This window comes from Lissotriton vulgaris, chromosome 8 (genome assembly GCF_964263255.1).
Source record: "Lissotriton vulgaris chromosome 8, aLisVul1.2, whole genome shotgun sequence".
Lineage (NCBI taxonomy): Eukaryota > Metazoa > Chordata > Amphibia > Caudata > Salamandridae > Lissotriton > Lissotriton vulgaris.
In genome coordinates this window covers 1313814307-1313825733 of record NC_141696.1, presented here as the reverse complement: position 1 = coordinate 1313825733, position 11427 = coordinate 1313814307, and the positions used below count along the sequence as shown (strand labels likewise).

Sequence of the window (11427 nt, the reverse complement as noted above, 5' to 3'; positions counted from 1 at the left end):
TTGCTTGCAAGTGGTTTGAATGCAATCCACGGTGGGTAAGGGGGTATTTGGGCCTACTTTTACACTCAAAGTACGTTTTGTCAACAGTTTTCTGCTAGGCCTCGTTTTTTGCGATTTGATTGGGGGTCTTCTACATTTTTGCGACTGGCTTTAGTAAGGGTCTGGGTGGGAGCACTGCTGGGAAGATCTAATTTTGTTCTAAAACACAGTTTACAGTACACCTAGCTTGAGGGGAAAGATCCGCTACATTAATTTGCCCATACTTATTTATCCTTCAAAAGGTGACTCAGACAGAGTACGCACTGTCAAAAATATTGTACTGTCTACTAGGAAAATCAAAGTGTGACTTTTTGCACTCCACAGCCTACATACCTTATATTTTTTATCAGTGGTGTTGTAATATTATATCACTTACTGTTTTTCGTTGAATAATTACAGGCCGGGTTTCAGTCTGTGCAATGGGGAAAAAAGGATGGAGTCAGGCTTCACATTAGCGAGCCGCAATTCAGGATCCGCCAGGCAGGCAGTGGACAGGGTGTCTTCTGGTCACCAACATTGATGGACGAAGCGTCAGATGGAATGGAGGAGTGCCGCTAATAAGAGGAATTTTTTTCTGCATGCAACTTACCAATTTCAACAGGACAACTACAACAACATACAGATACAGTATCCATTGTGTTTTTCTATGACTGTGACTGCATTTCTTGGATCTCTCTCTGCTTCTAAATTGATCCCTTAACACATCACTTAGTCCACTCCACTATCACATCTGCACCACACATAGTCATTTGTAAGTGCTCCTACGTAATTTGCAAGTCGCAGCACACCCCAGCCCGTAGAGGACTGGGATGGCCCCAATGATAAAGCATGTCACCAAGGGGCAACCCTGGTGAGTGAGGGGACACCTAGAAAAAGAGCAATTTCTCCTTTTCTATCTACTACACCTTCCAGACCAACCCCATTGAGTGTTGTGAATGGATTTATAGTGACCAGCAAGGCTCTCAGGTATCTGGCAACAGAGACCTTATGTTGAATATAGTTATCAATAATTCCACACACGCCCTGTACTGTCGCATTCTTTCTTCCACAGTTGTCGAAAGTACTACTTACTTTTCACTGACATGCATGCAGTAGTGCATGCACTTTCAAAGATTGATGGATAGGTTTGTACCCAAAGATTTGTTTATGTTCAATTGTTTGTCCATGCTGTGCTTTTTTTACAGGGTGTCTTCTGGTGGTGACCAACATCGATGGACGAAGCGTCAACTGCAATGGAGAAGTGCCGCTAATAAGAGGAATTTTTTTCTGCATGCAACTTACTTACCAAATTCAACAGGACAACTACAACAACATACAGATACAGTATCCATTGTGTTTTTCTAGGACTGTGACTGCATTTCTTGGATCTCTCTCTGCTTCTAAATTGATCGTTTAACACATCACTTAGTCCACTCCACTATCACATATGCACCACACATAGTCATTTGTAAGTGCTCCTACGTAATTCGCAAGTCGCAGCACGCCCCAGCCCGTAGAGGACTGGGATGGCCCCAATGATGAAGCATGTCACCAAGGGGCAACCCCGGTGAGTGAGGGGACACCTAGAAAAAGAGCAATTTCTCCTTTTCTATCTACTATATCTTCCAGACCACCCCATTGAGTGTTGTGAATGGATTTATAGTGACCAGCAAGGCTCTCAGGTATCTGGCAACAGAGACCTTATCTTGAATATAGTTATCAATATTTCCACACACGCCCTGTACTGTCGCATTCTTTCTTCCACAGTTGTCGAAAGTACTACTTACTTTTCACTGACATGCATGCAGTAGTGCATGCACTTTCAAAGATTGATGGATAGATTTGTACCCAAAGATTTGTTTATGTTCACAATTGTTTGTCCATGCTGTGCTATTTTTTCTTGTCTCACAAAACCTTTCCCAAAAACCCCCGTACCCATCCATTTTTCAAACCCTAACCCTCTTCCCCCGGGCTGTGTGGTTTTGATTGATGTGTGACTGAATTACAGCAATAAATCCACACACTTGCTGGGGAGGATAAGGTGATACCAACAGGCTGGTGAAGAAATCTGAGGATATATTCTTACTCTGCTTGACAAAGACCCATGGCTAATGTCAAAGAACTTCAACCGAATTAGTAGTTATACTTTACCATTTGTTAGGCTACAATGTGGCACTGTTCTAGTGTACTGTCACCTGCTATATTCTCTATTGTACCGTTGTATTGCTCAGGAGGACAAACCAGATTTCATTTTCTTTTTTTTCATAGGCATGCAACTGCCACTGTGTCACACCACTAGTACCACCGCTATGAGGAAATTTTATCCGCCCAGGATTGCCAACCTTATTCGCTGTTTCCCGTGGAGCCAGCCCTGGGCCTAGCCCTACTTGCAAACAGAAATTACAGGTAAGATAGGCGTTTGGTTGGAGGTAGTATAATGGAGTATTAGGAGAGACGAGAGATTGATGGTAGTACTACTAAAGTCCTAGGACTATTCAGGAAAACAAACTTACTGTTAAACCCCCACCCACCAGACTCAAAAGCAGTAAAAAACAGGTATGGTCAGATAAAGTTTCAAAAGGTATATTTTTATAGCCCTAACAAAATAATCTCCCGCAAGACCCTCCCTAACCCTAACGATTGTCCTTCAAAAGTCCCCAAAAAACCCAACTCCCAATTCCCACCCCCCAAAAGTCTCTAAAAAAGGGGCAAGGGACACTATGGCAGGGTGCTGTTGGCTTTAGCAGCCAGGGCATCATGCTCCTTGCGGAGGGTGGCAAGTTTGAAGTGGAGGCCCTCCACCAAGTTCTTATAGTTCAGGACCTCCTGCTCCAGGTAGGACAGTCTGAGGGATAAGCGGCGCCGGTGTGCCTTGCAAATCCTGTGGGGGGCAGCTGCTGTCTTTGCTGCTGGGCGTTGGCGTTTGGCTTTGGTAGCCCGGCTCCGTACCGCTGGAGCACTGCGCTGGCTGGCAGCCCGCACGGAGGAGGATGCAGCTGTCCCCGTGGACGTTGTTGTTGTACCAGACTGCGTCTCCTCCTCCTCCAGGGCCACCAGCCGCCAATATTCAGCGACAGTGGCATCCAGCCTCCGTTGCCGGGCCATTCGAGCCAGCTCCTTCCTCCTTGATGGTGTCTTGGATTTGGAAGGAGCAACTACATGAAGAAAGAAAGACATAGTCTGTAACCAATGCTCCTTAAGATTAACACAAAATGATTGAGCAGAAAGTTGTCACAGTACAAGTAGCAAATTGAAAGCACAGTACATAACTATTGAGGACAGTATCTATGTAACCTCCGACTTCTTCATCCTTGCTCTAACATTAGTGGGAGTTTATGGAACAAATTCTACAAGCACTATGTACTTCCATTACAGTCGACTATGACAGTACACCAGTCTTCTTCTTCTTCTTCTCTCTTGTTTAGGAAAATTGGTACGTTATCTTATGCAAGCCGGCATAATGCCAGCGCAGTGAACTTGCACCCGAGAAAAACAGACGCACACCATGGTGAGTGAGACAGACTTGCGTTACTGTACCGGTACGGTACATGCAGGTGGTGAAGCTCTTACTTTTCTATTACGGGTGGCACTGAGAATACTCTGTTAAAAGGGCTACTGCTTAATTAATTTAGCTTTCACCCTACAGTGCAAATGAGTATTAGAAAAGGAAAATAAAGAAGCTAAATAATCTGATTATCTATCACTTCACATGGGATGTATTTGATGACATATGGGATGACTTTAGGTGCTTTGCTTATTATTGAGTGAACAGTGATACCCCCACACATGAATGACGTACTACTACTAAACTAAAGTTATTAAGAGAGGTAGGGAGTGTCCACCGTAATAACTGGATATATGCTGTGCTTGCAGTTGCAATACAAACTACTGCTACTATTCATGTTAGTATTTGGACAAAATTACAACTTCTTTTCCTTGCCTTTCCTACACTGGAACGGACGTGCGGGTGCGGTGTTACATGCTCTTCAAAGTAACACTTAGTTCATCCAGTGACCGTCTACTCTCTCTAGATACACATATGCTATCTAAGAGTCAGATAGTACCATGAATGATCCAGGCATCCATCCATTCAAAGTATATGCACACATACAGTTTCTGTTTCACCCACCCAGGCTGTTCTCCTTACACCCATCCTTGCTTCATCATTCACCCAGCCATGCACCATACCATATTCTTTCCTTCCCAGCCACCTCGGGGACCAAGCAAACACATATCATTCTTCTTTGCCAGTCATCATTACATTTCTCGTCCTTCCACACTTACTTACACCCTTCTTTGGCTTTTCGTTCATCCCTTCCATCAAGTTCACCTCAGATCTGATTGGGATTCTTCTCGCCAAAAACTTCACAGCTAAGTCAAAGTACATTTAGAGGAGGCTACTACCTGGTTTATTTATAATACACCCGTGCAGAAAGCACACTCTGCAGTCTTCAATCTCAAATGAGTAAGGAATGTATAGCTTACCTCTGCCCGCCACCACCGTGTCATCCCCCACAGATTTGTCCGGCACTTCCACCGCCTCCTCCCCAGAGTTGTCCTCGTCCAATGCCACCACCACCTCGACGCTGGCCCCGCCTCCAGATGTTCCACCTACAAAGTACATTTAATAATGTTAGAATACACCACTCACTACTATATAATATTTGGTCTAGGAGGAAGAAAGAAATGTGAAAAAAACAGTATACAATTTAATAATTTGTGACTGTCTACTGTAAAGTAAAAATGTCCCTTTTTCCAGGGAAGGCTGTTGTCTTGCTGCACTTTTTGGCACAACTGATGAATGCTAGCTTTTTATTTTTAACACGCACCACTTTTTCTCCTAACAGACAGAAGCTTGACTTCTAAGAACAGGAGCAGGATCAAGTTCAAACCAGGTGAGAGCTCGGCTCGACCACAAGAAATGTGTCCAATTAATCGTCAGCACTAAGCACTTTTCCATTTCCAGTTAAACGTTTACTTTTATGACAAACTTGATTTCAATAAATGTGTTTACTTTTAATAAAGCTTTTAAACTCAAATAGACTCTGTGGTTTTTGGTCCTCCAGACTAGAGTGGATGAGCTAAAGGTTTTGGAATTTTTGCAAGCATAAGTCCGTGCCTCTGCCATCGGTGACTTTGGGAGCTAAATGACTCTGCCACACTATCTAGTCAGTAAGGAGATTGGGGGTTCAACTACAAAGTCTGTTATCACTGAGGTATGTGGAAAGTCTAACAGCACCTATTATAATTGATAAGCTAAGCAATGCATTATTTAGTGTCCATAGTTCTGTTTGTGCAGATTTGTCCCTGCAACAGTAGTAGAATGGATTGTCCTCCTATCCAAACCAAAAGTAAAGTAGTATCTTATTCTTTCTTGGTGGTCATTTACCTTTTTATTGTTGGCAATTGTCAAAGCATAAACATTTAGAATACTTGAAAAGACATTATGGACAATCCCAGAGGACTGCACTCAGTGCATAGAGCTATTGCTGACTAGAATGGGAGTCCAATGGAAATGCCAAATGTGCAATCTTAGTTAGCTACACAGACAGACTAATAAGAATAATCTAGTAATACCACACGGAGTCATAGTCGAGGCAGGATAAGAATTTAGATCCTGTCTACAAGAAGATCAAAGACGATTTAGAAAAAATCGAATGAGGAACACTAGGAAAAAATAAGTACTCTATATTAAAATTAAAACTTACTGGGGCCAGCAAAGGAGCCCTCGCCTGCCCGGTCCTGGCCTGCATCGTCAACAGCACCCTCCTCCTCCTCCTGTGTCCTCCTCTTGCCCCTGGGGGAAGCTGATGTACAACATGAAAGAAAGAAAAACAGAAAACATGGATGATATTTGTCAACCAAATCAAACATTTCAAAAGAACTAACAAAATATTTTTGCGAAATAGCAAATAGACAACTACTCCACGGGATATATTATTGACCAATCTCATGTGGTCGACTGCGTTATTACTTTAGTATTGCTTGATTTGCGGACCGTCGAATTGGAAATTACCTTATGTAACTCACTAAACAAAGTACTAAAAAGGTTTGCCTAGGATTGGCAGGCAGCAGCACGCGAAGTGACAGCCAAAGTCCATCGTGATTGAAGATCAGCGACAACACTAAAGTTTCCTACTACATTAACCAGTCATTAAAATACTCAAACTATCAATCCACCACCACTATTTCTTCTTATCGCCATGTGTACAAAGGAAGGACTGGACTTGAGTCTGTAGGGGCTGATTTAGAAGCCCCTTGCGGCTCTTTTGCTCAATTGTTGCGTGACTTTTGTGATGCAGCGGCAGCACAAAAGAGGCGCAATGGTGCGGCGTATATTAACAACGTGACGCATATGGGAGATGCATCACGTTGTAAAGCCCTGCGCCAACAGGGGGCGTTCAGGCGCAAGGGAGGGCGTTCCTGCGCAGGAACGCATCCTAAAAGTGGCTGAGGGAAATCTACAAGATTTTAATCAGTCACTTTGAGGACAATGATGCGTGACTCAAACCCTGCGCCTGCTTGAAGCAGACGTACGGCTTGACGCAGCATTGGGGAGATAGGGCACCCCAGAGCATTGATGGAGCTGCACCATCGTTGCGACGCAACTCCAGCAATGCGCCGCCTTTACGGCACAGATGCGTAACGCTTTGGTTACGTTTTGGGCCCATGGTGCGCCGCATTGTAAATACGGCGCACCATGGGTGATGGTGGCGTGACGCACAATTACTGGCGCATCCCTGCTACTTTGCAGGGATGCGCCGGTAATTAAAAATCTGAACCTTAGTGTGTAGCATTACGCAGTTCTTTAAACTACACTCATACATAATTTCACAGGCCAATGAAATGAACACAAAATCTAAAACAAATAAGCATAGTAGCAACACTACTGAGAAGAAGGAGAGCAGTGTACCTGAAATGCACAGAAGATTTTGAAATATAATTTACCTACAATGTAATGAGCAGCATTATTGCTCTTGGTAAAAAACAAAATTTGCAATATAATAACACAGCAGGAGAAAACATAGTAGTAAAGAAATAGCTACTACTACTTACCAAGCCCGGGGATCTCAAGGCCAAGGAGGTCGAGCAGATCTCGCTCACGGGTCAGGACATCCGTCCAGCGGTGGGTGGCCTGGTTGTAGGTGCGCCAGACCCGAGAGTGGTGGTAAATGGCCTGGCACACCTTCTCCCACCGCTTCCGGCGCTCCCGGACCCCGTACCTGGCACTGATCTTGCCGCCTCCCATGATGGTCCTGGGGAGGCGGCGCTGAACATAAAAAATGAGTTGGCCCACCTCCTCCGGGGTAAAGATCTCCCTGGGTACGACCTCCTCCCCCCTCAAACGCCCGCACGGGAGCCGGACACGGGGTGCGGGACCCTTCCCCTTCTTGGGATGCTTCCCGGCTCCCTTCACCATGGTCTGGGCGGAAAGGAATAAAGAAAATAGAATAGGGAAGAGAAGAAAAGAAAAGAGTTTAAAAAAGTAGTTTAAAATTAACCAAAAGTAGCAGTAAACACAAAAATATAGGGCTAGAAAAATAGAGGGATAGATAATAAGTAAAATAGATCAAAAAAAACTTCAAACAAGCAAAGGATGGCAGAGATTTAGAGAGGATACAAAGACCATGCCCAGAACCATAGCAATGAATGAGAAACAAGATGGCCGCGCCCGTTCACGACCGCGCGGGTAAGTTCGCGCGAGATTTTCCTTGCGAACACTCGCGAAACTGTACTGGCGAGCCGCACACTTTGCGAGATTACACTTCGCGCCCGGAAACGGAAATACGTCAGGCAAACAAGATGGCCGCGCCCTTGAACGGCCGCGAGGGTAACTTCGCGCCTTGCGCTACGAGCGGCTCGCAAAAACGCACAAAACCTTGCGAACTAACATGCCGCAAAAAAACAAATTGCATATTCGCACGAATTCGCGGCTTCCGAATCCGATCTCGCGAGTGTTCGCGCCCCGCAAATCCCGCGAAATTGCAGTAAAACGAGTTTTGCAAAACTGAAAACACTCGGCAGGTGCAAGAGTTCAAACTCATCATTAGTAACAATTCCCTGTAGTGCTTCCTGACTGGGGCCCCTCCAGAATTCAGTTGCTAGTTGCAACAATTGTATGACCCTGCTCTGACCCTCACAGCAGGCTCATAGAATAGCTACAAGTAGGCCACAAAGGTCCTGGAAAAAAAAATGCACTGCAACAGAAAGCAAATTACAGATAAGGAAGCAGGTGCCAGACTGGAATTTTAAAACAGTGACACATTAATAAACTAACCCCAAATTAATTCATGTCAGTTGAAGCAGGGCTGGTGTGCTTGCTTTTCCCCCCCATAATCTACAGTGATGATGAACCAGAGGGTGGCATTGATGTAACAGAGGGTGGCAGTGGTGAAACAGAGGGTGCTGGGAACCTGTGATGATGAACCAGACGTAGAAACAACATAATCGCGACCGTTGCGAGCCGAAATGTAAGTTCGCAATTGCGAACTGGTACGAAACCCTCGCGAACTGGCAGAAATCCTTGCGAACACACACACAAAAAAAATACGCAAATTCGCAAGAATTCGCGGATTTTGCGGATTGCGAGTTCGCAAATCCGCAAAATTCGCGAACACGAGATTCGCAAAATTCGCCCATACTTACTCACAAACTGAATCTAGACTCCGCGTACTTTACCAAGAGTACCACATTAATCTTATTAAAACCAAACACACCACATACAATCTCTCACAAAAGAATTTGTATTTATTTATTGAAGTTTTGTATAGCGCTGACTGGACCCGAGGGTATCAGAGCGCTTCACAACAAATACAGATAGGCAACAAAGGAAAATGTGAACAGAAAAACAAGAACAAGGAACACAGGCAGGAAGTAAAGTCTGCACAACATCAACTTGAGCGCACTACGGGACGGAGATCAGGAGAGAATCATCCGGCTCTGGGTTCAAAGAGGTAGCGGTCTTTCACAGTCAGGCATGGGGTTCTCGTTACGAACCGCTCAGGGAAGAGGGCTTTGAGTAGCGTCTTGAATTGCGGGAAGGAGGCGGTCATTCTGATATGGGTGGGGATGGAGTTCCAGATCCTGGGAGCATTACCTGCAAAGGATTTATTTGAGGTTTTGTGTTTCTGTGATTTCAGAGGGATGAGAGGAGTATGTTGGAGCTTCTGAGGTTCCTGGACTGACCGGCCCTTTTGAGTTTGGTGGCCAGATTTTCTGGTTTGCCTGTATGCAGGGCTTTATATGTGAGGCAAGCTGTACGGAAGCTGGCCTGTTGGTCTATCGGGAGCCACTTCAGTTCCTTGAGTGCCAGAGAGATGTGCTCATATTTCTTAGTTCCTGTGACCATTCTTGCTGCTGCGTTGAGGGTGGAGGTAAGAGGTCCCAGGTGAGATTTGGCTGTTCCAGTCAGCACTGCAATGCCATCGTCAATTCTGGAGAGCACCAGTGCCTGAGTGGCCTGTTTCAGATTTTTGGGAGGAGGAAGGGTTTAATTTTCTAGAGAAGTTTCAGTTTAAGGAACGCACTTTTGGCGGTTTTTGAGATGTGTTTTTTCATGTCCAGTTTGGGGTCTAGAGTGATCCCTAGGGATTTTGCGGAGTCCGTTGGCGCTAGAGAAATATTGAGGGCGTTTAAGGCTTTGAGCCATTCTACTATTTGGGGGGTTTCATCTTTATTCGAAATGAGTAGTACTTCCATTTTTTCTACATTAAGTTTGAGGTGGTTGGCTGAGAGCCAATGTTGGACCTCCATGAGTGTACCGTTTAGTCTGTGAATGTCTGCGATCAATGTGGTTTCCAAATAGAGTTGTGTGTCATCCGCGTAGAGGTGGAAGGGGATGTTGGAGTTCCTTACAAGTGAGGTGAGGGGTTACATGTAGATGTTGAAGAGTTGCGGGGAGAGTACTGATGATTGAGGAACTCCTCTACTGATGCGGAGCTGGTCCGATTCAAAGCTGTTGATCTTTATTCTTTGAGTGCGGTTGTTGACGAAAGAGGAGAACCATTTTAAGACAACCTTTTCAATGCCCGCTCTCTCCTGGAGGATATTGAGTAGCAGGGTATGATCAACTGTGTCGAACGCAACCGAGAGTTTAAGGAGGATGAGAAGGCTGGCATTGGTTGGAGTCGAGAGACATGTGCAGATCATCTAGGACATTTAGGATTGCGGTTTCAGTGCTGCAGCCCTTTCTGTACCCTGATTGGTGTGGGTCAAGTAGATTAGTGTTCTCTAGATGTTGGGTTAACTTCGAGAGCACAAATCTTTCAAGAATTTTGGATAGGAGCGGAAGGTTCGAGACTGGTCTGAAGTTGTTCATCATTTTAGGTCCTGATGAATTGCGCTGTATCCTTCTGAACTACTGCATGAAACATGTCGATCAACCACTAACTGACCACTTGTTAGAGTACACTCCCGTGGATCTTCACACCAGGAAGTATATCTCTCAAAATTGTTTTTACTAAGGTAGAGAACCCCGCTTTTGTGGATTACCTAACTTTTTTTAAATTTGCACCACCATCACCCACATACATCTACACATTTTCCCATCTAGGCCCTCATACCCGCATGCACCAACTGGCAGGGACAAACGATCTCTGATAAAGAGCCCCATCTGGGTGCCCGTCAGGCATTGCACCGCCAGTTTGACAAGGAGCAAAACCCATATGATGAAGCATGACACCTAGCTTGTTGGGTGTGTGAGGGTTTTAGTCCTTAAAAGGAGGATTCCCCACCCCTCTCTTAGATTGTTACCTGGTCTTTTTTAGTTTTTCACTTAGAGTAAACCTCCCCCATGGAACTACGTACCTCTCTTTGTTGATACTTTTCCGGGCATGTATGCTGGACCCTTCTAAAAAAGCCCTGCCTGTCCCTCTCCTTTGATAACACAGCCCTTTCCAAGTGACATAAATTTGAACCCTACCACCAATCTGCTCACTACCTGTTACCATAGAAACAGTTCATGGAACACTTAACTGAACTCATAGGTCACAAGTTCAGCACACAATGTTGCTAATCCAAACAGCAAGTGTGCTTGACTTTTTAAAGTATCAGTGTATCCTATGTAATGTTACTTTCAAATACTTTTTCTAAACCATTAGGAAACATGCTTTTAAAAAACAAAAACATGCAACCTACTTTCCAGACTACAATGATATCATACTATAGGTCACAAGTTCAGCACACAATGGTGCTAATCCAAACAGCAAGTGTGCTTGACATTTTAAAGTATCAGTGTATCCTATGTAATGTTCCTTTCAAATACTTTTTCTAAACCATTAAGATACATGCTTTTAAAAAACAAAAACATGCAACCTACTTTTCAGACTAGAATGATATCATACAGCCAATCATTTCTTTTCTTTTTTTAAATCTGCATCCTATCCACCATTTTAGAAAAATCTCACTTCT

At 44.4% G+C, this 11427-nt stretch overlaps 1 long non-coding RNA gene across 1 annotated transcript; it reads right to left on the bottom strand.

Moving 5' to 3' along the window:
• Nucleotides 1–3106: 3106 nt before the first annotated feature.
• LOC147698664 (uncharacterized) lies at nucleotides 3107–5826 on the bottom strand. The gene is made up of 3 exons (XR_015299218.1): nucleotides 5727–5826; nucleotides 4504–4629; nucleotides 3107–3173 (listed from the first exon to the last, which is right to left on the bottom strand). It is a non-coding gene; the product is annotated as an uncharacterized LOC147698664 (long non-coding RNA).
• Nucleotides 5827–11427: the final 5601 nt, after the last annotated feature.